This window comes from Zalophus californianus, chromosome 7 (genome assembly GCF_009762305.2).
Source record: "Zalophus californianus isolate mZalCal1 chromosome 7, mZalCal1.pri.v2, whole genome shotgun sequence".
In the NCBI taxonomy this organism is placed as follows: domain Eukaryota; kingdom Metazoa; phylum Chordata; class Mammalia; order Carnivora; family Otariidae; genus Zalophus; species Zalophus californianus.
The window spans coordinates 32,739,580-32,763,976 of record NC_045601.1 but is presented as its reverse complement, the minus strand read 5'-3'; the positions used below and the strand labels follow the sequence as shown (position 1 = coordinate 32,763,976).

The window sequence follows — 24,397 nt, the reverse complement described above, 5'->3', positions numbered from 1 at the left end:
CCCATTTATATGTTGAAGTCCTAATGCCCAGAACTTCAGAATGTGACTTACGTGGAGATAGGGTCGTCACAGAGATAATCGGGTTAATGTAATGTCATCACGGTGGGCTCGAATCCAACACAACTTGTGTTCTTATAAAAAAGTGCAATTTGTAAAGATGAAGGCAGAGATTGGGGTGATGCACCTACAAGCCAGGGAACACCAGAGGTTGCTGGTCAACCACCAGGAGCTAGTGGAGAGACCTGGAGCAGATTTGCTCACAGCTTTCAAAAGAATGAACCCTGCTAACACCTTCATCTTGGACTTCCAGCCTCCAGAATGAATCCACGTGTCTTTTCAGTCACCTGTTTGGTACTGCAGCCCTAACACACTAACGCCTCGCGTTTGCTGTCCATGGCACTGTGGTTGTTACTCCTGAAGTAGCACCACCAACACAGGGTTAAGGGTTAGCCTGAGCAGCTAAAAATCCCCATGATGCAGGCAGGCCAGGTCTGAGCACTCAGAGGGTGTCCCGCCCCACCAGCCAAGAGAGTCCTCGGCTTCTCACAGGATGGAAATCAAATGCCAGCCGGCAGGAAGTGAGAGCAGAGTTTATTGAAGATATAGAGAGAGCAGATACAGACGGAGTGTCTGGGAGACTCAGAAAGGAAAAGGAGAATGAGTCTTCTTTTTGTTTGGGATCTGGAATTTTTACTGAGGACAGTAGTCTGGTGTACGTGTCCTCTCAGGCATCCAGGAGCTGGTCGAACAAAGACAAGTACTCAGGTGTCCTTCATAAGTCACTTATGCCCTGGAGCCAAGGGTCTTGGCGTGAAGGTATTTGGAGTCAGTGGTCTTGAAAAATGTTCATGGCCACCTCACCGGGACACTCCTAAGATGTCATCTATTGTGATGGAAGACTCCAAAGAAATCATTAACTTCTTGACCTTTACAGGGTGGACATATGTTAAGTCGTGTGTGAGGTGGGGATGCAGGTCCTGGCAAGAACAGAAGCAGGAAGAGAAGCAAAGGGGGAAAAAAACAAGTTTTTTCTTTCATGAGGCCCCTTTGGTTTCCCCGTCTCACCCAGAGATACCACAACGTTGAAATACAATGCAATTAAATATTCTATTATAGAAAGTAATTAGCTCAGTGAAAAATGTGTTTGCAAATTGCCCCCGAAGGGGAGCAGAATATGCCACCCCAAAATATGCCTCTTCGGGGCGTGAGGATTATCTTGGACTGGTTATTTTGAAGAAACAGACAGGAGGAGCTCTGAAAACAGAGAAGTCACCCTTTTGTAAGGAACATTTACATTCTAAAGGAAATCTCCATTTGCAAGGGTGTTTCCCTTTCTGTACCAGGAAGAGCTTGACTACATTTCCGTAAAGTCTCATCAATGCAGAAGGCAAGGACTTCAGTAGGCAACCATACCCTGTTCACTGCACTTTGCCCGGTAACTTCCCATAAATTAGAAGATTATTTTTCCTCCCCTACACCCAGAAGCTTTCGGAATATTTATTTTTACGTGAAATTGTTTAATTTTTTTTTTTACTTTTAAATTTTTATTTAAATTCCAGTTAGTTAACATACAGTATCATATTAGTTTCAGGAGTACAATATAGTGATTTAACACTTCCATACATCACCCGGTGCTCATCACGGCCTAGACATCAAGACATTCCACCTTAAGTATATGAGTTGCATCTTAAAAAATAAAAGCATTTTCCTACATAGCTATAATAACACTTCATTTTAAAACAATCTTTGGTGTTATCTAATAACCAGTCTACATTTAAATTTCCCTATATGTCCCCCAAATCATATATCACTCCAAAATAAGATCCCGTTTGAGCCCACATACTGCATCTGATTGCTGGTTCTTTAAATCTCTTAATCTGGCCAGTCACATTTTAATGGAACTGTCTTTCTGAAGACAATAGCTCACAGTGAAGAAAATACCTCGAATTCTGAATTTATCTAATTGTTTCCTTGCTGTATCATTTACCTGTTCCCTATACATTGGAGTTAGATATAAAAACTCAATTACATTCAAATCTTTTTAACAAATATAGGTCCTAGATGGTGTGTTTTACTTTATACTGGATCTCATCAGGGGACTCATGACATCTGATTGTCCACCGTTGGGATGCTGAGTGAGACCACTTGGTGTGGCGGCAACATCTTGATCCCTCCATGGCAACCAGAAACTAATCTCTGTGTGGTTATTGTGGTCCCCACACAGGTGTCCGGTTCCCCATCATTCTTCTAGTGGGGTCAACACCAGTTCCTTGCTTGAGTTAATGATTGGATTAAGTGTTGCAAAATGGTGACTTCCTACTCTTATCATTTCCTATTTGTTCTGCTTGTCTTTTCCTGTAAAGCTGTCTTTTATTACTGAGGGGTGGGGGGTATCTCAGCCAAGAATCGAGAAAGATAGAGGGAAAATTATTTTTTCTCACCTGCAAGTTAATTTAATAATTGTCTGAAGTGGTGGAGAGATTTTTTTTTTACTCTCCCTTTTATTAGGATCAATATGGACTCATGGATTATTATATATTTGATGTATTTTAGTCAATTACAATCACGGGGGTAGTTTTTCAAATTGTCACAAGTATAGCCAGTGGAAGATACTTGAGGCTGGCTCCTGGATCTTTTTGACATGACTCCGTTCATCTGTGAAAAGTTTTCTTGCTTGTTCTTGGGCACTAAATCCATGTTCGTGGTATGAGAGACCAAAATCACTGCTCTGTGGGGGCTAAATGCTAATGCAGTGACATTACATCTTGGATATTTCAGTAGATAAAGTTAGAAAATATGTATACATATTTAAAACATGAGTTCACATTAATATGCCCAATTCAATCTTAGCACTACAGTGTTTTTTACCTAATTTCTTCATCTCTTTCCCCTTATGTTTTATCCTATAATATAAAGACAATGCTTTTAAAAACAATACCAGCGTTACTACTAAAAGAAGTTTTAAAAAACTTTTGTAGATTTTTTTCTTTTTTTTCTTAGAATGCCTCCCAGTAAGAATGTGTAGTCTAGGTACATTGTTTTAAAGTTACTTAAAATACATCTTTCCTCTGTGGAATGTCCCTAGTCATCTAATATACAATTAGTTCATTTGTTTTGTTTGGCTTTCCATTTTAGCCATTGAGATTTAGTAGGTAATGACTCAGAAATCAGATCCGGATGAGAAGTCTCCATCTTGTTCCTCATTTCTCCCCACCTTAGGTGACCATTTTTAACAGTTTCTTGATTATCCTCCCAATGTTTATTTTTGCAAGTGCATATTTTTTTCTTATTGCCCTCCTTTCCTACACAAGGGCAGCATATTCTTTATTTTTCTTCTTCCTTGCTTTTATACATAACTCTATATCCTGGGGATCTCCCCACAGTGGTGTATCTCTACCTTTTCCTAACTGTGTAGAGTATTGAGTCCCCTAATCCAGCATCTTTTGAATAGTCGGACTGTATTTTAGCGAGTATGTAGCCTCATAAGGGTAGATAGAGCCAGAAAAATTGATTCTCACGCCCCCCTCCACTTGCCAAATTGCATTTGCCTATTTTCTGGGTACATCTAATCAAGCAGAACTGGCAGTAAGCACTTTGGGAAGAAGTTCTGCATAATATCCCTTGGACAGCATTGGTGGCAGCAAGAGTATGAGACTTCCGAGTGCTTCCAAGTTCAGCTCATGATGCAGATGTGGCATGGGTGACTATGTTATTTGCAGATCTGATAAAGTCCGCTTGGTGGCACCAGGGCAAACAGGAGCATCTGGTGCTCTGTGGCAGCAGTCACATCCCTTTGTCAGGCCCCCTCTGCAGCGATGTTTGGAGCCTTGTCCCCTGAGCCTGTTTTCCCAGCCCACCCAACATTTCTCTGAGCTGCCTGGGATTCTTTAATAAATTCCTTTTTCTGCTTAATTGGCCAGAGTTTGCTTTTTATGCTTACAACTAGGAACTCTGACCTAAATACTCTTTATGAAAAAGTAATGATCAAACAATACGAAATATAAAGAGTGAGGAAAAGGAATGTACCATCTGTCCTTACTTCATCTGTAATAAATTATCTTTGACCCACTCTCTTTCAGCCTGTCCTTGACATTTCTTTTATCCTCATTAGTTTGCTTAAAAAAGGAAAGGAAAGGGAAGGAAAGGAAAAAGAAAAGAAAGGGAAAGGAAAGAAAGGAAAGGAAAGGAAAGGCAAGGCAAAGCAACCAAATTTTGAATTCCAACTTTTGTTCCTTGTGCACTAAGATCATAACTGGAGATATTAAACTGAAGTAGTCTTCAACCCAATGCCAGAATTTCCCAGTATCCATATACTTCTCTCCTTGTTCTGGCAGCAAAGATGACTTTGGGTATGACTGCTCTCAAGATAGGAAAGGTACAAAGAGTCAAACTGTTGACTTTTGGGTTCCTACAGAGATTCTTCAAATCACACCAACAAGATGTTAATCTTCAAACCATGATTTCCAATTTCAAGAGCCAGATGTTTGAGGGTACCAAGAAATGTGATGAGTTGCTTGTTAGAAGTCCAAAAATCTTCTCTTTGACTATCAAGAGCAAACTGGGAGAACTCATACACCAATGTTAATGCCAAAACAGAACATGAGGATGTCATAAGCAGAGCCTTGGGTTTTATTCCATTCTAAAGGAGATGCGGCTGAGGGGGCCATGGACCTGGAGAAGCCTCGGGGTGATACAGGAGGACAGCATGAGCTTTGTGGATCTGGCTGCCCAAGAACAGAAGCAGCTGACAAGAAACAAAAGAACAATGAATACCAGCAGAAGTGACCACATGACAGACCCTTGCCTGCCCCTGATACCATGATCCTTGTCATATATCACTTAGCTCAGCACCCAGAATATGGGAGTGGTGCAATAATATTGCTCCTGCTGCCATCCCCATTAATGTGAATAGACGGGAGCGCTCCTCGGTCACCACTGGAATCAAGCCCCTGGCCATTGTTATAGGCTGCTGAAGAGAGGGGCTGGCTGACACCCAAGAGGACATCCGTGCATAGCAGCATCCGGGGCACACTTGGAGTTCTGGGGAAGGTTAGAGTTAGGAAGGAAGTGGAACATTGGATTCTGGGAGACTGGGAAGGCCACACCTCGCTGGTGCCTCTGATGGGTTCTGACATTGAAGGAGCTGCAGTCGGCTTCATAGATTCAGGAAGAAGGATTTGGAAGGGGGTCCTATGGGGACCTTGGTGCAGAGAGAAGACATCACTGAACCCCCAGAGACAGATCTGGGGGATTAAAGCATAATGTGACTGGGACAAGGCTGGTAACCAGGAACTTAGTTTTCTCCTCTTTCCCTTGCGCTCTTTTCTAGCCGATGTGGTCTCAGATGCTCTCCATGATTCTCCTCTGCTTTATGCCTAACCATCCCCCTTGAGGCTGGAGCCCTTCCAACCAGCTCCATGAGCCTCACTACCTTTGTTTTTCATCTCTTGATTCCTACCTACGAGTCTGGGAGGCTCAGGGGTAACACACAAGTTTAAAAATAAAAATGTTTGGGAATTAATACTCTTTCCCCCCCTGTATAGATTTGTTAGCTCCTTTGAGATAGGGAACCTACCTTCTACAAGATGCCTTATATTATATTATTATGCAAACAGGGTAGTCAAATGTTAACTGACTGACATCTATTTCCATTCATTTTGATGGGAGTGTTCATCAGCTCACTCCTCAGCGTCAGCAGTGACAATATCAAACAGCACTAGATGTTCCAATCGTGTTTGTTTTTCTTTCCCAAGAGGGTTACCTTGCACTTCTCAGAGCCGTTCAGCTACTGGCTTACCAAACCACAGCCTTGTCCAATAAAGTCGTCTGGCGAATGACTTCATAGATACTGAAGCTAATAACCTTTAGGACAAACCAGGATTTCTGGCTTCACCTGCTGACTTGAAGCATCTGGAGCCCTTGTTTATGTTTTCTTAACTTTGTTCCACATTTAATTTTATTAAAACATTGTATTGATTAGCAAATTAATGACGTTTAATAAGATACTCGATGTAAACACCTAACCCAGCTTTGACACCAGTTGAGCTCTCCCAATGTGAGCTATTCTTGTTACTTAATATTCAGAGACATAATTTTATTCATCATTCTCTCACGTAGCCATTTGCCACACCATATGAGAAAGCACTAAGTTGTCGAACTTTGCTTGATTTTATTTTTTTCGTTAGTTTTGCTTGATATATTTTTAATGTATGCCCCCTCCTGTTTTCCCAGCATTTTCTACTTTTAAAGTGGTCACAAATATTAGCACAGTAAGAAGTATATAAAAAGACACTACATTCTCTGTGCATTATTCATGGCCTTCGTTACTCAGAATGGACTGGCCTAGTTTCCTATTTCCACAGGGACATCTTGCACAGCCCACATTCAGTGTGACTGTTAGCAGTCATGGCAGGTAATACTCTCTTCAGCCCAAGGTAGACAGCCACACAGCCTAAAACTTAATAAAAAGCTGAAGTCCCTCCTGCGAAATTGCTTTACAAGAAATTTACTGTCTGTTTGGGTTATGATGCCTCATCTGTGATGGATCCCTAAGGACCCTGTGACGGGACTTAAGTCAGTAAAACATGGAGGGGACATCTTCCTGGATTAAGCTGGCTTCTTCTCCACCCAAAGGTAGGGTGACCCTTTCCTACCAGGGAGCTCTCCGAGACGACTGGCAATGGTAGTCTGGTCCAATGGTTCTCAAATTTTCCTCTCTATCCAAATCACCTGGGAAGTTTGATAAAAGTCAGAATCCAGGGACTCTCTACTCCGACCCCTGCCTTTACACACAGATTCTAACTCACGAGGTCAGGGGCGTGGTCCCAGGAAGCAGGGCCCCCGGTGACGACGTGGTGGCAGGCAGTGCGCAGACCGCGGTTTGAGAAGCGCTGCTGGAGGCCATTCACCGTCTCTTCATTCACTGAGCTGACCATTTACTGAGTGTTCAGGGTAAAACTGGGTCTCATGCACAAAAACCAGGCATTCGGTGGATGAGAAAGAGAATCCGAAACACTGATGGAATAGAGAGTTTTCAAAGCATGTTCACATCCATGTTTCCTCTCCATGCTATGTGAGAGGAAGTGACTGGATCGGTGTTTCCATTCCACACACACAATAACGGAAGCGGGGCGCCTGGGTGGTTCAGTCGGTTAAGCGTCTGCCTGCGGCTCAGTCATGATCCCAGAGTCCTGGGATCGAGCCCTGCATAGGGCTCCCTGCTCAGCGGGAAGCCTGCTTCTCCCTCTCCCACTTCCCCTGCTTGTGTTCCTGCTGTCGCTGTGTCTCTCTCTGTCAAATAAATAAGCGGAATCTTTAAGAAATAAAAATAAAATAACGGAAGCAATTTCCCCAAGTTTCTAGGGCTGCTAGATGATGGGCGTGGAGACTATCTAGGAATTCTGACTGCAGGGGTGGGAAGGAAGAAAACTCTACTGATAGGTACACTAATCCCCCGAAAGGCAAGGGTATAAAGCCGTGTTTACCCAAAGGTCCATTGCTGTGTTTACCACAGGGAAACGTTGAAAACAATCTAAATGTTCATAAATAGGGATTTGTTAAAAAAAAAAAAAACCCTAAATATTATGTATTCACACAATGGAATATTCTGCAGTCTTTCAAAAGGAAAAGGTAGATCTTTATTAATAGAAAAAATGTTTGTGTGATGCATTGTAAGGTTTTAAAAGAAATCACAGAACTCTAAGTAGAGAATGGTTACTTTTATGGGGAAAAGTATGCATGAATTTAAAATTCTGTGAGGCCATTTCCTTCTACACATCTATACAGGGAGACAGATAGAGCTGTCAGAGGTGCACATTACAGTTATATTTTTGGCACCCTGGTGAACAGGTGCCATTGGAATAACACTAGTCAGTAGAGCCTTCACTGGGCCCTTTAAGGAACAGAGTTCACAAGAGATAATTTCTCTAAATTAAGTTGTATGTGAATTTGAGATGTATTTGGCATAGAAAGATCTGCATTAGGGGTGGTGGCCATGGGTTGAGGTCCCTTCTTAGAATCACAACTCTGTTCTTAACTGTAATTATAATACTATTCTATTTCATATGACGTAACAGTGTAACATTAATGGATGTATCCAAAACAGTAATATAATGAAGGTATTAGTTTATAAGAGCCAAACATTATAAAAAAGAAAACTTAAGAGTAAAAAAATTGTTATACACTTTGCAAAGGGGAATGTGTTTAGCAAGATCTTCTCTTGAAGAAGGTACATCTTTGAGTCTTGAAGGGCAAGAACTGGCTGGAAGAAAGGAAAAAAAATAAAAACACATTTGAAAAATAGTCAAAAAAGTCTTTCAACTCACAACTGCAGAGTGCCATAAGATGATACTTTATTGATATTTCTTGTATGCTTTTCCAGAATTGGGTAATGTGTATTATCACTCTCCTACTTTCAGCCAATCATGGTGTGCCTCTCTTAAGTAGGTCCTAGGGGGACAAAGATGACAAGACAAGGTCTATGCCTTGGAGAGTCAACAGTCTTACCCTTTATTTTTCAACCTGCAATAAATTCTGTTCAAAGTAAAATAAGCATCGGCAGAACCAATGATGGGCAAAAGGCTCTTTAGGTGAAGAGGCTCATATCCTTAGTGGCTGATGTATTATTTTTAACAAGACAAAATGCTTTTTGTGCTTGTCAATTCTGAAATGTATTTTTTTATACAAACAATTGCTCTTTTTTTTTCTCTATTCATGAAGACAAAGCCTAAAGAGAAATAACACTTACTTCTCATTAGAGTGGCTTGTAATATTTGTAGGTCATGGACCCCCATCCATCTCCACCCCCTGAAGAATCTGCTGAAGATAAGCAACAGTCCTTGGAAGGGACATACGCAAATGCCCATGAAATATTGCAGATGGTTTCAGGAGCTCAAGGACAACCAAATTCATCCATGGACACCAGGTAATCCACTCTGTTCTAGAAATCTGTTCTTTTCAAATGCAAATCTAACACTATGTATTCAGCAAATATTTTTAGAGTGCCTATACTATGAAAAAGCACTGTTAGACGTAGGGGAGCAATCTGTTTTAACACGCTCTCTGGGTGATTCTGATGCATGCTGAAATTTGATACTCACCGGCCTAAACCGAAATATGCCATATGCAGGCCTGGCCCCCTGGAGGTTTTGATTTATTTGGTCTGGTGTGGGGGGACCACTCATTGGGGTTCCTAAAAGATTTCCAGGAAATCTTCATATGCAAACATAGTGGAGACTTATTGGCTTAAACACTGGAAATGTTCTTTCTGGTTCCTGATAAACATCTGTAGCCCCCAAAGGCAGAAAATCCGTTGTCTACACCTGTGTATCTACGGCTCTCAGCATGCACGGTGGCACTAGGCTGGGAGCTTTAAAGGACCAGGTAGCCCTGCTTCCATCACCAGGTCACTTTGGAGGCTATGTCCCAATGGCCCACCTTCCCCCAACTAACTTACTGTTCAAGAGCAGGAGCTCCAAATCCTGCTTTGTAGTTAATAAATATTAATTTCTCTTTTAGGGTTTTTTTTTGATGAAAAAGATAAAATATAATCTCTGAATTGTCTGTATAGAAACTAAAGGATAGGAAATCCATTTGAGGGGTGGCGGCTCTTAACTTCCAATTGCTGTCCCTAGCGACAAATAGATCAATTTTTGTTACTGATCAGCCTCTCTGCTAACACTTTCTGTTAAGACATCTATTTCACAATGAATGAAGAAATTTTTGCTTTGAAGAGATTGTAGGCTTTCGATTCACGCGAGAAGCAATTTTTGCAAGTCACTGCCCTCTGGAATATCTGCATGGGGTCACAAAAGTCAGAAGAAAAGACATTGCCCTTCCCAATAGAGTGATTTTTATTAAATAATGAAATATATGTATATTTTAAAGTAATACTAGCTACCATTTTATTGAGTATTTAATACAGATAGTTACTGTATTGGACATATTGCATACATTATTTAATATATTCCTCACAAGAATCGTTCAAAGTTATTGTCCCCATCTTTTACCTGTTATTCAAAGTCAAATACTCAGTATTCAAACCCCGCCCTTCCTGATTCCAGAATCTATGGACTTCTAACCACACTGTACAATCTTCTATCCTGTGTGATGCACAACAGAGTGCTAACAATCATATGCTCCAAAAATGACCCTGGGGGAAGACTCATATGACAGAACTCCAAACTCCTCTTGCAACGGTACCTTTAAACTGTTTGAGAAACTAGTTACACACTCTCACCATCCCCCAGCTCTAGCTGCTGTGAGAGCTGCCTCCGTTTTAAGCTGGGAAAACACTCTGATTCGGTATTAGACTTATCTTGGTGTTTGTATGAGAGCCTGTAGAATGGATGAGCTCACATGATCATCTGTGCCTGCACTGAAGTCACATAGAATAACGTACTGCTCTAAGAATTCTCTGCTTTCTTTGGTGATTTGAAGAAAAGTTAACCACATTGCTTAGGCAACAAGCTATCCATTTAGGGCCTGATGAATGTGATATGTCTTTATATTAATGAGATTAAGCAGACACTTGCCTAAGTGATAATTTCATGGTTTGAATAGTTATTCATAGAGTTTCACATCTATCGATCTATCCATCTGTCCTCTTGGAAGCCTGAAGGACTGCTTGTCAAGCCCCCAAAGGAAGACAGTAGAAGCCCGTTGGTGCCACCAGGGTAATTACTTATTCAAGTTCACATGTGGTAGACACACAATTGTATAGTTCTGCATTCTATCATAAGCGTGATTCATCCCCTTATGTTGCAAATTTGATTTATGTGATAATTTTTAACCTTCAGCTTTATCATGTGGGATTATACAGGTGCATTTCATCAGAAGAAAAAAATAGAAAATAATAAAGTGATCATCTTAGGGAGAAGGGAGGTTTCCAGCAAAAAATAATAAAAATAACTTCGGCCCACGTTGCTTTTTTTCTCATCACGACCCTGGCCTCTAAACACTCATGCCTCATGCTAGCCTGGAAATGCCAAATGTTTAAGAAATAGATGATGTTTTGCTTATTAGGAATATTGCTTTCTTCATCCATAAATGAATGTTGATTTATTACATCAACATACATTTTCAGAAAATTAGAGTTGTTAATTCATAAAATACTTACTCAGTCAGGAACCAAAGTTCTTGGTACAAGTAAAAAGAGAAACGCCTACATTCTGCAGTTATATCAAATGCCACCATCATTCATTTACATATTGTTTATAGAAAATCAGATGTTGAAATAACTTTTAAATTCTCACAGTATTTTTAATAGTAGTGAAGAGTGAGTGATACAATCTAAATATTCATCATTCAAATTATTTGTGGTTTTTGATAGGTATTATTTGATAGAATACTGATATCTTTTTAGAAACATTCTTCAAAGGATTTTTAATAATAGGGGAAATGTTCAGGAAATAATTCCTAGAGAAAAAAAGCAAGGTATAAAATTGTTCCCAAAGAACAAAATAGTTCCCCTAAAACAAAAATATGTAAGTATGCAAAATATTAGAAAGTAATATAGCAGAATATTAGTAGTATTTACATATAAGAGGTAGGGTTGTGGGTAATGTTCATTTTCTTCTTTATTTTTTCAATATTGTATATATTTTACAATGAGCACCTATCCATTTTTTAATAAGTGGAGATATTATTTTGGTCTATCAGCAGGAAGAAAATTAAAATTCTGAGGAGTCTCAGAAATTGTCCAATGAATAAGAGTTGACTAACAGAAATGATAAATATCCCCAGTCGGTCTCATTAAAGATATTCATGTTTAGATGTAAAACCTTTATGAAAGCGTGTCTTATTTTTTTTAATTTTTTTTAAGATTTTATTTATTTGACAGAGAGAGACACAGTGAGAGAGGGAACACAAGCAGGGGGAGTGGGAGAGGGAGAAGCAGGCTTCCTGCTGAGCATGGAGCCCGATGAGGGCTTGATCCCAGGACCTCGGGATCATGACCTGAGCCAAAGGCAGACGCCCAATGACTGAGCCAACCAGGCGCCGCGAAAGTATGTCTGTTTTTATAGAAACCACAGGTGCCTAACACCTTCCTTGGGAGTTCAGTCTTACAAGGTATTGGTTTGTAAATATCCACTGTTTTGATGCTGGAAAGAGTAGAAGGTGCCTGGCAGAGTGTTGTCCATAAGTATTTGTTGGATGAAGGAAGGAGTAGAAATGATTACTCAGGTTGTAATGAGTGAAGAGGTCACCATTTGCCCACTTTCTTTTATCACTGCAATCTTGGATTCTTTTTTTTTTTTTTTGAGAGAGAGAGAGAGAAAGAAAGAAATCGTGTGCACAGGCACGAGTTGGGGGGAGGGGCAGAGGAAGAGGGAGAGAGAGAATCCTCAAGCGGACTCCCTGCTGAGTGCAGAGCCCTGCAATGACACAGGGCTCCATCCCAGGACCCTGAGATCATGACCAGAGCCGAAATCGAGAGCTAGCCACCTAACTGACTGAGCCAGCCAGGTGATCCAGATTCTTTTTTTTTTAAATCAGTCATCAAGTATGTTTATGAGCATTTATCCTATAGATATTTTAATCATAGTTTTCTCTTAGTCTTCTTTAGGAAGGATTAGTTTTAGTATGCTTATAACAGCAATATGAATTCAACTAATACTAAAACTACATGTGTCTTAATGAGGGTGCAATTTCTTTCTGTCAATATTGAAAAGAAAGCATCAGATCTTGAACTTGCATACAATTGTTTCAAAGTCTTGAAAACAGTAGAAGCTCCTCCCAGTAGCACCAACCAAATTGGGTGCTCACTTATGGTAGAGTTTGGCAACCATGTCCATGGACATTACACAGTAAACGGCACTCACAGCCCTGCTGCTAACTGCCTTGTTGGCAAAAGATTTTGTAATTCTGGAGGTACCATGTGCAGAAGCTAGACCTTAGTGGGAATGGAAAGCAATGGATATTCCTAAATCTGAGAAAAGAGATTAGATTCACCCAATTGAGAAACCACTTATCAAACAAGAGTTGTATTTTTAAATTCTTGGGGGTCTGTGGGCTATTCATAACTCTCACAAACAATTTAGGGTGTTTTTTTCAACAGATACAAATAAATCAGCCAGTGGCATTTTAAGAAAAAGAGTATATCAAAACATTTAACATTTACAATTTAATTGTTTGTGTGTGTGTGTGTGTTTTCATGCTTTGAGACTATAAAGAATTTGAAGGTGTTTTCAGCCAACACATAAAATATAAGTCAAAAACAAATTAAGAACCAGGACCAGATAAAAGGAAAGTAAAGTGCAAACACACACTATCCCCACGACCCCTACATAATTGGCTACAGGTGGGACACAAATTTGGCTTTGAGCTTCCTAGAAAACACAGCCTATGAGAAAAGTCAGTTGCATAGAATTTACTGCCCCCAGAAAGAAAACTTAGGAGTTTCTCAGGCCAACCAAAGACTTTACAGCACTCAGGACTGATGCAGTGGACTGCATGTAGGGAATACTTATAGTACATAATGACTCCAGTCATATCCCCATAGCAAATATAGATATCAATTTCATAAGGCTGCTTATTGTGTCTTCTCCCCAAAATCAATTTCATGATAGTAAAAAGCAACTCAGGGAGACCAGTCTCCTGTGAATCAAAGTGGTGCCCAAGGATGTTGCTTTCTTAGATCTTAGTTCAAACCCTGAATAAAACCTGCATTAAAAAATTAGAATTGATGAATTACCTCACCCTAGATCATTCTCTCTCAATAGGTGCAGATATAAAGTCACATTAATTGATGGAGGTCCCAGCCAAATACTTGAAGATCAAAAATAGTTGGTGTTGATATTCTTTAATAAAATCCAGGGTTAAACCAATCTATCCTGATGAGCCATTCTACCACGGCTGCGTACAAAGTTAGAAGGTTGTTCAAGCAACAATTTGGGGGCTGCATTTGAACCAAATTGTTCAAAATACAGTTTTAAGAGTGTCAACTTGTAACACTTGACAATTGTATAAGGTAAACCTGTAACCAAATGGGACAAAATATTTCCAAAATTATCCAGTAAACGATAGCATTTGGCCAAAAATAAGTCTGCTTAAAGTTAGCTTCCACAGGTGACAATAGGCCTTGGCTAAGTTAACTAGTATCTCTAAGTTTATTCCCATTTGGAAAAACGGGAATACATAACCAAAGATCAAAGATCAAATGACATAACTAACTTGAAAGGTAACTCTACATTTTAAAATGCCAAGCAAATGTCTAAGATTTTATTACATCTGTTAACGTTTTATTAAGGACCATTAGAACTTTGTTTAGACTAAATGTTCTGATTATAACCCTAATAGTTTTCTCCTAAAATTCTTTACCTATTCAGTTTAGCAAGTATTTATTTGATTACCCATCAAATGCTGTTGGTGGGACAAAATGAAAACATGGCCCCTTAATACACAGCGGGTTAGAATACAACCTCTAGAACAGCGTGCTATTAAATGATGCAGCAGTGTCCCTGCCCAAACTTCTCTGCTTGTTTAGATCTGTCAGAGCTGAGAGCATCATGGATTCCCCGGGAGGCCTCTCAAAGCAACAAGACGCCATGGAGTGTTTCTCCTTCTCTTCTTAATCAAGCCCTCTGTGATATTGTCATACAGTTTTCATTAATAAGTACTTAATAACTGATTAAATGTTCAAAGAAGAATTTTTTTAAATGGCCCCAGAGTTGAGAGCTGTATTCCGGTTTCCATGTGAGATTAAATTTTTATTGCCTGAGGCTCAGATCTTAAAAGATAATGAGGTTTGATGAATTCAGATGTTACATGCTAGTCAATAATGATATTTTCTAGTGTTTTCCAAAAGCAACCATGCACAGCGTAGATCATTTGGGGCATCTCTTAGTTCCTCTGCTGTCCCCAGCAGAACACTGGCCTCTGCAATCCTACTAATGTACAGGGCACTTTAAACCAGTTATTTACAGTATAAATTGCTTAAAGCTTATTTATGTGTTTCACAACCATCCCTTAATTGTTAACGTCAAATAAAGTAAGTTGGAGTGTGTCATGGCCTTACTACAAAAAAATGTTTTTACATCATTCTTTCTGCAACCAGCTCTCACCTAAACAGCACTGAGGTAACAAAACCCTTAACTCACATAGGCAAAGACCAAGTGATAATTATAATGAATGTTTATATCAAGTCCATCACAACAGTATATCAAGCTATTGATAATTAAAAACGAAAAGTGATGTTCAGTAAGATGTTTTGAAAAATCCAACTAGTACAACTAAATATACAGGTCATAAATCAGTGCATATAATAAATACATACATAAAAAATTTTATTTATTTCACACTTAATGTTTGTAGTAACTTTCTGGGCTTGTTCACAGTTGAATAGAAGGTAGAAAAAAGGAGTGGGCCAAACGTGTCAATACCGTAAATAACATGGTATTTATGAGAATGTTTGATTGAGTTAAGATAATTTAAGACACAACACTTTAGTAGCATCATCTGATTGTATTTGTTTGTGTTGGATGTGTCAATTACATATGAATTATTTTTAAAAGTTCAGCTCTTTTAGTTACTATTGTGTGTGAAGGTAACAAAGCAACATTTTCTTGAATACTTTCATAATTCACACTTTTCACGCAGACTGGCCTTTCTCCAAGTTAGTGTGGATTGGTGAGCTGTTACTGCATGTGGATTTTTCCATTTATATGGCAGTTGCTTGTCCTAAACCAAAGGGAGGCATTGGGTTTACATGGGAAGTGAAAACCTGTTAAATTCAGCTATTCACCTGCAAGAGACATTTAGGTAAAGCTGGTCAATACACACTACTTTCTTCCCTTTTCTCAAGTATAATCTTATTTATGAGAAAGTAAACACCAGTTACTGAATTTAATTTCTCAAAGAAAATTATTTTTAACTACTATAAAGCAAAATCATAAAGAGGTAAAGAAAAATACGTTTGCAACACATTTGAGCAAAAAAGGACCGATAGTCTTAATACGAAAGGAACTTTTAAAAATTATTAAGGAGAAAATAAAAAGAGGGGCACCTGGATGGCTCAGACAGTTAAACTCTTGATTTCGGCTCAGGTCATGATCTCAGGGTTGTGAGATCCAGCCCTGCATTGGGCTCCATGTTGGGCATGAAGCCTGCTTAAGATTCTCCCTCTCTCTCTCTCACCCTCTCCTCCTGCCTCTCCCACTGCCCCTCAGCCCCGCTCATGTGCTTGCATGCTCTCTCTCTAAAAAGAAAGAGAGAGAGAAAAGAGAACAAAAGATGGACAAAGAACTTGATGAATTTAAAGAATAATATAAATACATATGGCAAATGAGTAAATTGTGGAGAACTACTCATCTTGTGGCCACCCAAGACATGCTTCTGTCTGGAAGTCCCTTTAATAAACTGTTTCTTGTCAAGCTGGACTGGTGGGCTTTTTCCTTGGACAAATGACTAGCAGGATAATAGCAGGAAAATACAAAATGAAGTACAAGATGAGCCTGGGCTATCTTGTAGTGCCAGAAAGGAAATGCTCAATAAATGTGGGAGCCATGTAAACAAAGGTACAGGAGTCAACTTAAAACATTGGCTAAATCTGGGGTAATCTGAGCAACAAAATAAATAAAGATAATGTCTTAGTTCAGGCAGCTATACCAAAATACCGTAGATTGAGTGGCTTAAGCAATAGATATTTATTTCTCACAGTTCTGAAGTCCAAGATCAAGCAAGGGAGGTTTCATTCTGAGGCTTCTCTTGGCTTATAGGTGGTTGTTTTCACCTTACTGTGGTATCACATGACCTCTTGGTGCATGTGTGCAGAGAGCAAGCTTTCCAGTGTCGCTTCTTCTAAGGGCAATAATTCCCTCATGAGGGCTTCACCCTCATGACCTGGTCTAAAGCTAGTTACTTCCCAAAGGCTGCTATCTCCAAATGCCATCATACAGGAGATTAGGGCTCCAAAATATGAGTTTTGGGGGGACTGCAAACATTCAGTCCGTAATGAATAATGGATTATAACCCACAGAGGAAGGTCGGAATCCACCAGTCCATGGTGATATAAATAATTGAGTAACTGAACAAGTGGGAGAGAAATGAAAGCTCTTCCTTAGAGTAGAATTCCAACTAATGTATGTAAAAAATGATGGAAATAAACAATCACCATTTGGTAAATATCACGGTAATAATTGTTTTAGTCAAGAATCACCAATTGGGGGCACCTGGGTGGCTCAGTTTGTTAAGTGACTGCCTTCTGCTCAGGTCATGATCCTGGAGTACCAGGATCGAGTCCCCCATCGGACTCCCTGATCACCACGTCTTGTGCTCTCTCTCTCAAATAAATACATAAAATCTTTTAAAAAAATTTTTTCCAAAAAAAAAAAAAACCACCAATGGATAAATTTTAATGGGTCAAAGTATAATGAGAAACAGGCTGGTAGTAAAGTATCACCCCCTCAGATTCTTCCTAATTACAAAGAGAAGAATAGCAACTTCATAGTGGAGAAAACTGGCAGATCCTACTTTAACCAAGTGGTTCAAGGCAACACCAGTTGTACTGTTAGTGAGAAATTAACATCACATGTTTTCTACTGTGATATATTGGGAAGTATACAACATTGCTTTTGTGGTATTCTTACAAAAATGCAAAACTTGAATTTAATCAGAGGAAACCTCGGACTAATCTAAAATGAGAGACCCTAAAAGTCTGAATTTCATTAAAGACAAAAACTGAAGAACTGTACCAAATTAGAGATTAAAGGGACAAGTTCATGCAATCTGTGATCCTAGATTCATCCTGAGTTAAGGGTAGTGTTCATATATTATACTTCTGAGTCCCACATAACAAAAAGCATAGAAGCAAGCAATGGCTTTTTTGAAAATAGGTACTGATTATTTACCAAGGAATCTAGATGACTAGAGTCCTCTGCCTTCATCAGCTCCTGCATAGAAATATGTGCTCTGAACCATCCATAGAGTATGGGTGTAAAAACTGAACAGTTGTCTTGAAACTGCTAGACTCTGCCAAGTAAAAATGTGTCATGATCTCAGAGGTGACTCTGACTCATTTGTTCTTTACTCTGGAGAACTAGAGAGCCAGGGCTCCTTGCATACGTGCCCTTAATCCACATCTTAGAATTTCTGCCTATTCTGTGAAAGGAAGGTATATGCAAAACAGCCTCCAAAACCTGAAGGAGCCGTAAGAACAAAGGAAAAAGCCCTCCAGTCCAGCTTGACAAGAAACAGTTTATTAAAGGGACTTACAGACAGAAGCATGTCTTGGGTGGCCACAAGATGAGTAGTTCTCTACAACCCCATCTCCTATAAGACCTGCTTTTAGAGCTGGGAGACCACCCAGGAGGAAATATCTGAGAATCACAATCCATACTCCAGAGTAGATCCAAGATGCTGGGTCCCCAAAGGTGTTCTTAAGGATGTGACTAAACAGAAAGAAATAATAGGGTGGGGGCTGTGCTCAGGAAGACTTCAAGTCACAGAGTGGTCATCATGGTGGGTTTATATCTAAGATGGCATTAGTCTGGTTCACACGTCTGTCCAGAGAGGAGATAACTTTTCTATTTCCCCTTTTGGGAATGTCATTGAAAAGATCAAAAATGAAAATTCCCACTGTAATTTGCCTGAGTGCTCTCAAAAAGCCACCTGTAGACCTTCCGTTTTCAAGAACGGTAGGCTAGGTTATTGAGATCATCTCTCTTGATGAAAACAACTAAAAATAGTGGGCAAAACTTCCTTAGAAGCAGTGATGACCTAACATGACAAGTAAAGAACTGTGAGGCTAAAATTCAAAAAAGAAATTGGGAACCTCAAGGAGTAAGCTAGAACAGAAGCTGCCTTTGTTCTGGGGCCTTTGAAAAAAATTTTTTTTAAGATTTATTTATTTATTTATTTGAGAGAGAGAGAGAGAGAGCACAAGCAGGGGGAGCTGCCAGCAGAGGGAGAGAGACGAGCAGATTCCCTGCTGAGCAAGGAGCCCGATATGGGGCTCAATCCCAGGACCCTGAGATCATGACCTGAGCCAAAGGCAGACACAACCCACACCCCCCCAGGCGCCCTGGGACTTTGACAATTCTGACAAATTTTAACTTTTGTTTTGACAGCCTCGTCTTCAATTCTGAACTATTTATGTGCCCTGAGTTTTGGTTTATGTCCACTTTACTCTACGAGGCTGTCACTAAGATACTTTTGACTTTAATCCCAAAAGGAGAGGAGAGAGAATGTGAGGCACAGAATATGAAACATGAACACATAAAAATGACTATGAACTTTTAACAATTGATACTTTTGCAGGTGGAGAGAGGCGGCACATGGAAGGAGGAAAAACAGTAGAAGAATCCAAAAAATGTGAATTTCAGTCTCAGTTTAGACTCAGTCGGTTGTGTGGTTTGGACAAGCAACTCTATCTCAGGGGTCACAGTTATTTTATATGTCTATCATTCTATGTTCTGGACCACATTTTTCTCAGAGTAAATTGAGACCCCAATAATGGGATCTAGTTCTCTGGCTCCAATTTGTACCCCTAGTGCAGGACATTAAGTCCCCAAACTACTTCTAGATGTCACCCAGAGGTGGCTCATGTGCTCCTGAATCTAGTGATTTTAGTTTCCTGTGATTTCTTTCTTTTTTCTCCGTATTTTAGACTCTCTTTAGTATGTAGCTGCAGCCTCCAAAATGGAACTTAAATATCTTCCCTTGACTTGAAGGCTGTAGTTCAGGGTCCCATTGGACACTGTGTGATATCTTTGGAGACCCCAGGAGACCAAAGTGGATAGAGCTCCCACATTTGCATTGCCCTCTGTCACCTGGTGCAATGCTGCCTCGAGCTCCCTCTGCTCCTAGAGAGATCAGTAATGTTACACTTTGACATTTTGTTTCCTATAGCCTCCAAACTCCGAGGAGTACTGCTTCAAGTCTGGCTGGGTAAAGAGAGAGGGGAAGGCAAAGAGAGGAGATTATAAACATATAGTCATGAAATAACAGGAAACAACATGAGCCAGACTTTTGAAGTAAACCTTTTTTCTTGGCCGCCCACTTTGCTTGGGCTTCTGGTGTGCCTCAAAGGGTTAGGAGAGTCATCATCTGGAGATATGACTAGGTAACTTACCCAGAAATCATCCAGTGTAAACTTTTCCATAAACTCAAAGTGTTCCAGGAGCAGGCCCATCTTTGCTGCTTTGGGCTTAAAGAGTCCAGGCAGTATACCTTGAAATCATTCCCCTAGAGATTTAGTTCTTAGGATTTTGTGTATTTTCCAGTCCTCTATAAAAGTGCTGCGAATCCCGGGCTTCATCTGAACAGAGTCTTATTTGTTAGCTGGCTGATGAAAAGTTCATGAAGAAATGGGTCACAGTTTGGAGCCTCAGAAAGAGAAAAAAGGAAAGAGTAAGAGTTAAGTCATTTTTTGATTCATTTCATCATGCAACTTGCTTATTCATCCTTCCTTTGTTATAGCAAAGGGGAGTTAAGGGTTGAATTGTATTCCTCCCAAAGATATGTTGTAGTTCCAGTCTCTAGCATCTCAGAATGTGGCCCTATTTGGAAATAGTGTCACTGCGGTTTTAATTAGTGAAGATTAGCTCATCCTGGAGTAGGATGGGCCCTTAACCCAATAGGACCTGTGCTCTTTTCTAAAAAGATGAGCATGTGAAAACACAGTGACACAGGGAGAATGCAATGTCAAGATGGAGGATTAGCATGATGCCTCTACATAACAAGGAATGGCAAAGATTGCCGGAACACCACCAGAACCTAGGAAGAGGCAAGGAAGACCTCCCCTATTAGTTTCAGAAGGAGTATGGTTCTGCAACACCTGGATGGCAGACTGCTAGCCTCCAGAATTATGAGACAATAGATTTATGCTGTCTTAAGTCATCCAGTTTGTGGTATTTTGTTATCATAACCCTAAGAAACCTAAGGCAAGGGCCCATCTGCCAAATCTCATCCTAGTGGCTTTGGATCATAGTCAAATAAGATGTGGTCCCATCCTCAGGGAAATACCAGATAGGATTTTTAAAAAGAGACAGAGAAAGAGATTGGTTAAGAAAAGGGCTTTACCAACACTACATATAGAGTGTATATGATATATATGTATCATATGTGTACTCTAAAATAAATAAAAAAGTTGGGCTGGGAAAAGTGGGGCTCTGATGGGATGATACAGGTAAGGGGGCCTCTGTCTTCTCCCTGTAGAAGTCCTGAGATGACAATTTTGGAGACTGAAGAGATGGTTTGTGTTGCTAGCAAGAAGGAAGCAGGGATCACCAGAAGTCAGGATGTTTTCCAAGAACAGTAACTGTCAGGGTCAATTCATTACCTTTGACAGGGAAGTCAGACTGGTAGATGACAAAAGGTAGCAGACAAAGGATAGCAAGAATTTGTGGACACACTTGGTAGTTTTCCTTATGGTGGCCTTCCAGACAAGATGAAGTGGTTGAGCGAGCTGAGTGAACAGCTATACGTATGGATTGGTGATTAATTAATGGAGCTATGCCGATCTGAGCTGAGGTTTCCAGTGGAATGCCAAGGAACTCTTACATAAGTGCTGCCTTGTTCAACATTTTTATCAGTAGCCTAGAAAAGTCAAGCATTACCAATTTTGTCTTTGATGGACCAGACTGACTCTGTCTACGCTTAGAGGTATACTAGAGGAATGCACTCGAAGCCACATAACTTAAGGAGGGCATAAGGAGGTCAGAAGATGTTTTGAAGAGAGTGACCAGGTGGTAACCTGAAGGAAAATAGTAGTCACGTAACACACAAAAAAACAAGAAAGTATTTGGGATATTCAGGCTAACCAGTAAAGGACCCAAGAAAGACATGACAGTCGAGAGATAGTATGTTTTACTTAGTTTGAAGGGTTGTGATCAATGGAGAAAATAATAGGAAGGCAATCTCAGCTTGATATAAGAGAAACTTTCAAGATGTTAGAGTATTAAAAAAATGTTGACAATGAAATTTGAAAGAGAGCAAATCTCTGTGGATCAACCGACAAATTTAGCAAAAATTCTGGCAGGATTCTTTTTTAGGAATCTAATAACTTATTCTAAACAAACAGAAGAATAGAGGTTCACCTGGGTGGCTCAGTCGTTAAGCATCTGCCTTCAACTCAGGTCATGATCCCAGGGTCCTGTGATCAAGCCCTGTGTCGGGCTCCCTGCTCAGTGAGGAGTCTGCTTCTCCCTCTGCTTCTGCCGCTCCCCCTGCTTGTGCTCTCTCTCTCTCTCTGTCGAAAAAAGAAATAAAATCTTAAAAAATAAAAAAAATAAAAATAAATAAATAAATAAGAGAATAAAGGCCTATATGTAGCTGAACCAGTTTTGAAAAAGAAGAGCAAAAATGTTATTCTTGCTCAAAGAATGGTAAGATATGCTACACCCCATGATAATAAAATGATGCAGACCTGCTACAGACACAGGTAAATAAACCAATGGAACAGAAGAAAGAACTCAGTGACAGACTCATGCTTTCAGGGGAACCTGGTACATGATGGAGATTTGACTCAGTGGAGAACCTCATGCTTTCAGGGGAACCTGGTACATGATGGAGATTTGACTCAGTGGAGAACACATGGACCGCTCAGCAGGTGTTGTTGAGGAAACTGGTGGCCTACATGGGGAAAAATATAGTTGGAGGACTTACCAGTATAAGAGCGGATGTAGAACTAAATATGAAAGAAACGCTGAAGCAAACAGAAAAAAATATTGAAATCCATATTTATGATTTTAGAGCAGGAAGGACTTAGATTAAACTCCCAGAACACAAAGCATAAGGGGAAAATATTCAATTATCTATTTCAAAATGAAAGATAACATATACAAAATTATCAGATTAAATACTGACAGATTGGAAAGTTATTTGCAACATGAATACCACAAGAGGTTAATCCCTCGCTGTCCAAAATACCAGAAGTAAATATCTAGGGTATACAGACAAATTTACAAGTGAAAAAGAAGAAGCCTCATTAGAAAATGGTCCTATCAAGGGGCGCCTGGGTGGCTCAGTTGTTAAGGTCTGCCTTCGGCTCAGGTCAGGATCCCAGGGTCCCGGGATTGAGCCCTGAGTCATCGGGCTCCCTGCTCAGCGGGAAGCCTGCTTCTCCCTCTCCCACTCCCCCTGCTTGTGTTCCCTCTCTCGCTGTGTCTCTCTGTCAAATAAATAAATAAAATCTTTAAAAAGAGAGAGAGAGAGAGAAAATGGTCCTATCAAAATGGACCTGCGAGTCCTTGGTTTCCTCATTCACCCATTCAATAAATATTTGAGTGGGATCACACATCAGCGCTGTTCTCAGCACGGGGGATAATACAGTAGACAAAATTCCCTGCTCTTATGGTATTTAAATACTCCACAATATTCTCTTCCATCAATAGGAAAAGGACATTAGTGTCTACTAAATGAATTGTCCCTTTAAATGCCATTGATATCACTTTACAGTTGGAGGAATTTTTAGGGTGCATTTCTCTTAAATCCATACTTTTGCCTGACGATAAACAACGCCCAGGGACACACAGGTTTGACAGACACGGAGAGCTGACACTTCACCCGTGTTTGGACTGTAAAGCCCGATGGTTAGGTGGATGCAGAATGCCAGTGAATCACGGCCCTTCCTCTACCACCTGTGCACAGCATTTGGCAACTTCTCTGAGCTTCAGTTTCTTTACCAGTAAAAATGGAACTAATGGTCAGACTTGCTATAAAATTGGCCTAAGAAGGGCGCTTGGGTAGCTCAGTTGGTTAAGCGGGGCTGCCTTGGCGCAGGTCATGATCCCAGAGTCCTGGGATCGAGTCTCCGCGTCGGGCTCCCTGCTCAGTGGGGAGTCTGCTTTTCCTTCTGCCTGCCGCTCCCCCTGCTCGTGCTCATTCTCTCTCTGTCAAATAAATAAATAAATAAAAATCTTTAAAAAAATATAATGAAATTGGTCTAAGGATTAAATGAGATAATATAAAAGAACAGCATCCGGCACGTGATAAAAACCTAACGTAGACTATTCTTACTTCTGATTACGACATTACAATCCCAAGAATTGTTACTTTCCCCGCACACCGTATTTCAGAATTCGCTCGGTAACATCTTTGGGTTCTTAATCAGGTCATTTTTCTTTTCAGTAATAATGGAAAAGGAAAGCCTATGCTTTCCTTGACACATGTGGCTTATGAGGCGTGTCTCATGGATTAACCATTAATCCTAGTGTGTGAGACCGGCACTCAGGGTTGCAGGGCTGGACGGGAAGTGAGAGACCGACTCACCAGGCCCAGCCCTATTCCCCACAGGAGGATTCAAAGGCCTAGAGGTGGTAGGTGCCCTCCCCTGCGTTTCCTCAGCTAGCACCATGACGCTACTTATGTGGTTATGATTAATTGATTATGATTAGAAAAGATTCTCAGGCTTAGGAAATCGAGGTTGTGGCTAGGAAAAAGTCTAGTCCTCCAGCTGACT

At 40.2% G+C, this 24,397-nt stretch overlaps 1 long non-coding RNA gene across 1 annotated transcript; it reads right to left on the bottom strand.

Annotated features, from left to right (window-relative positions):
• Window positions 1-12,406: 12,406 nt before the first annotated feature.
• On the bottom strand, window positions 12,407-22,096 carry LOC113927713. The gene is made up of 3 exons (XR_003521724.1): window positions 22,035-22,096; window positions 20,069-20,322; window positions 12,407-15,678 (listed from the first exon to the last, which is right to left on the bottom strand). It is a non-coding gene; the product is annotated as an uncharacterized LOC113927713 (long non-coding RNA).
• Window positions 22,097-24,397: the final 2,301 nt, after the last annotated feature.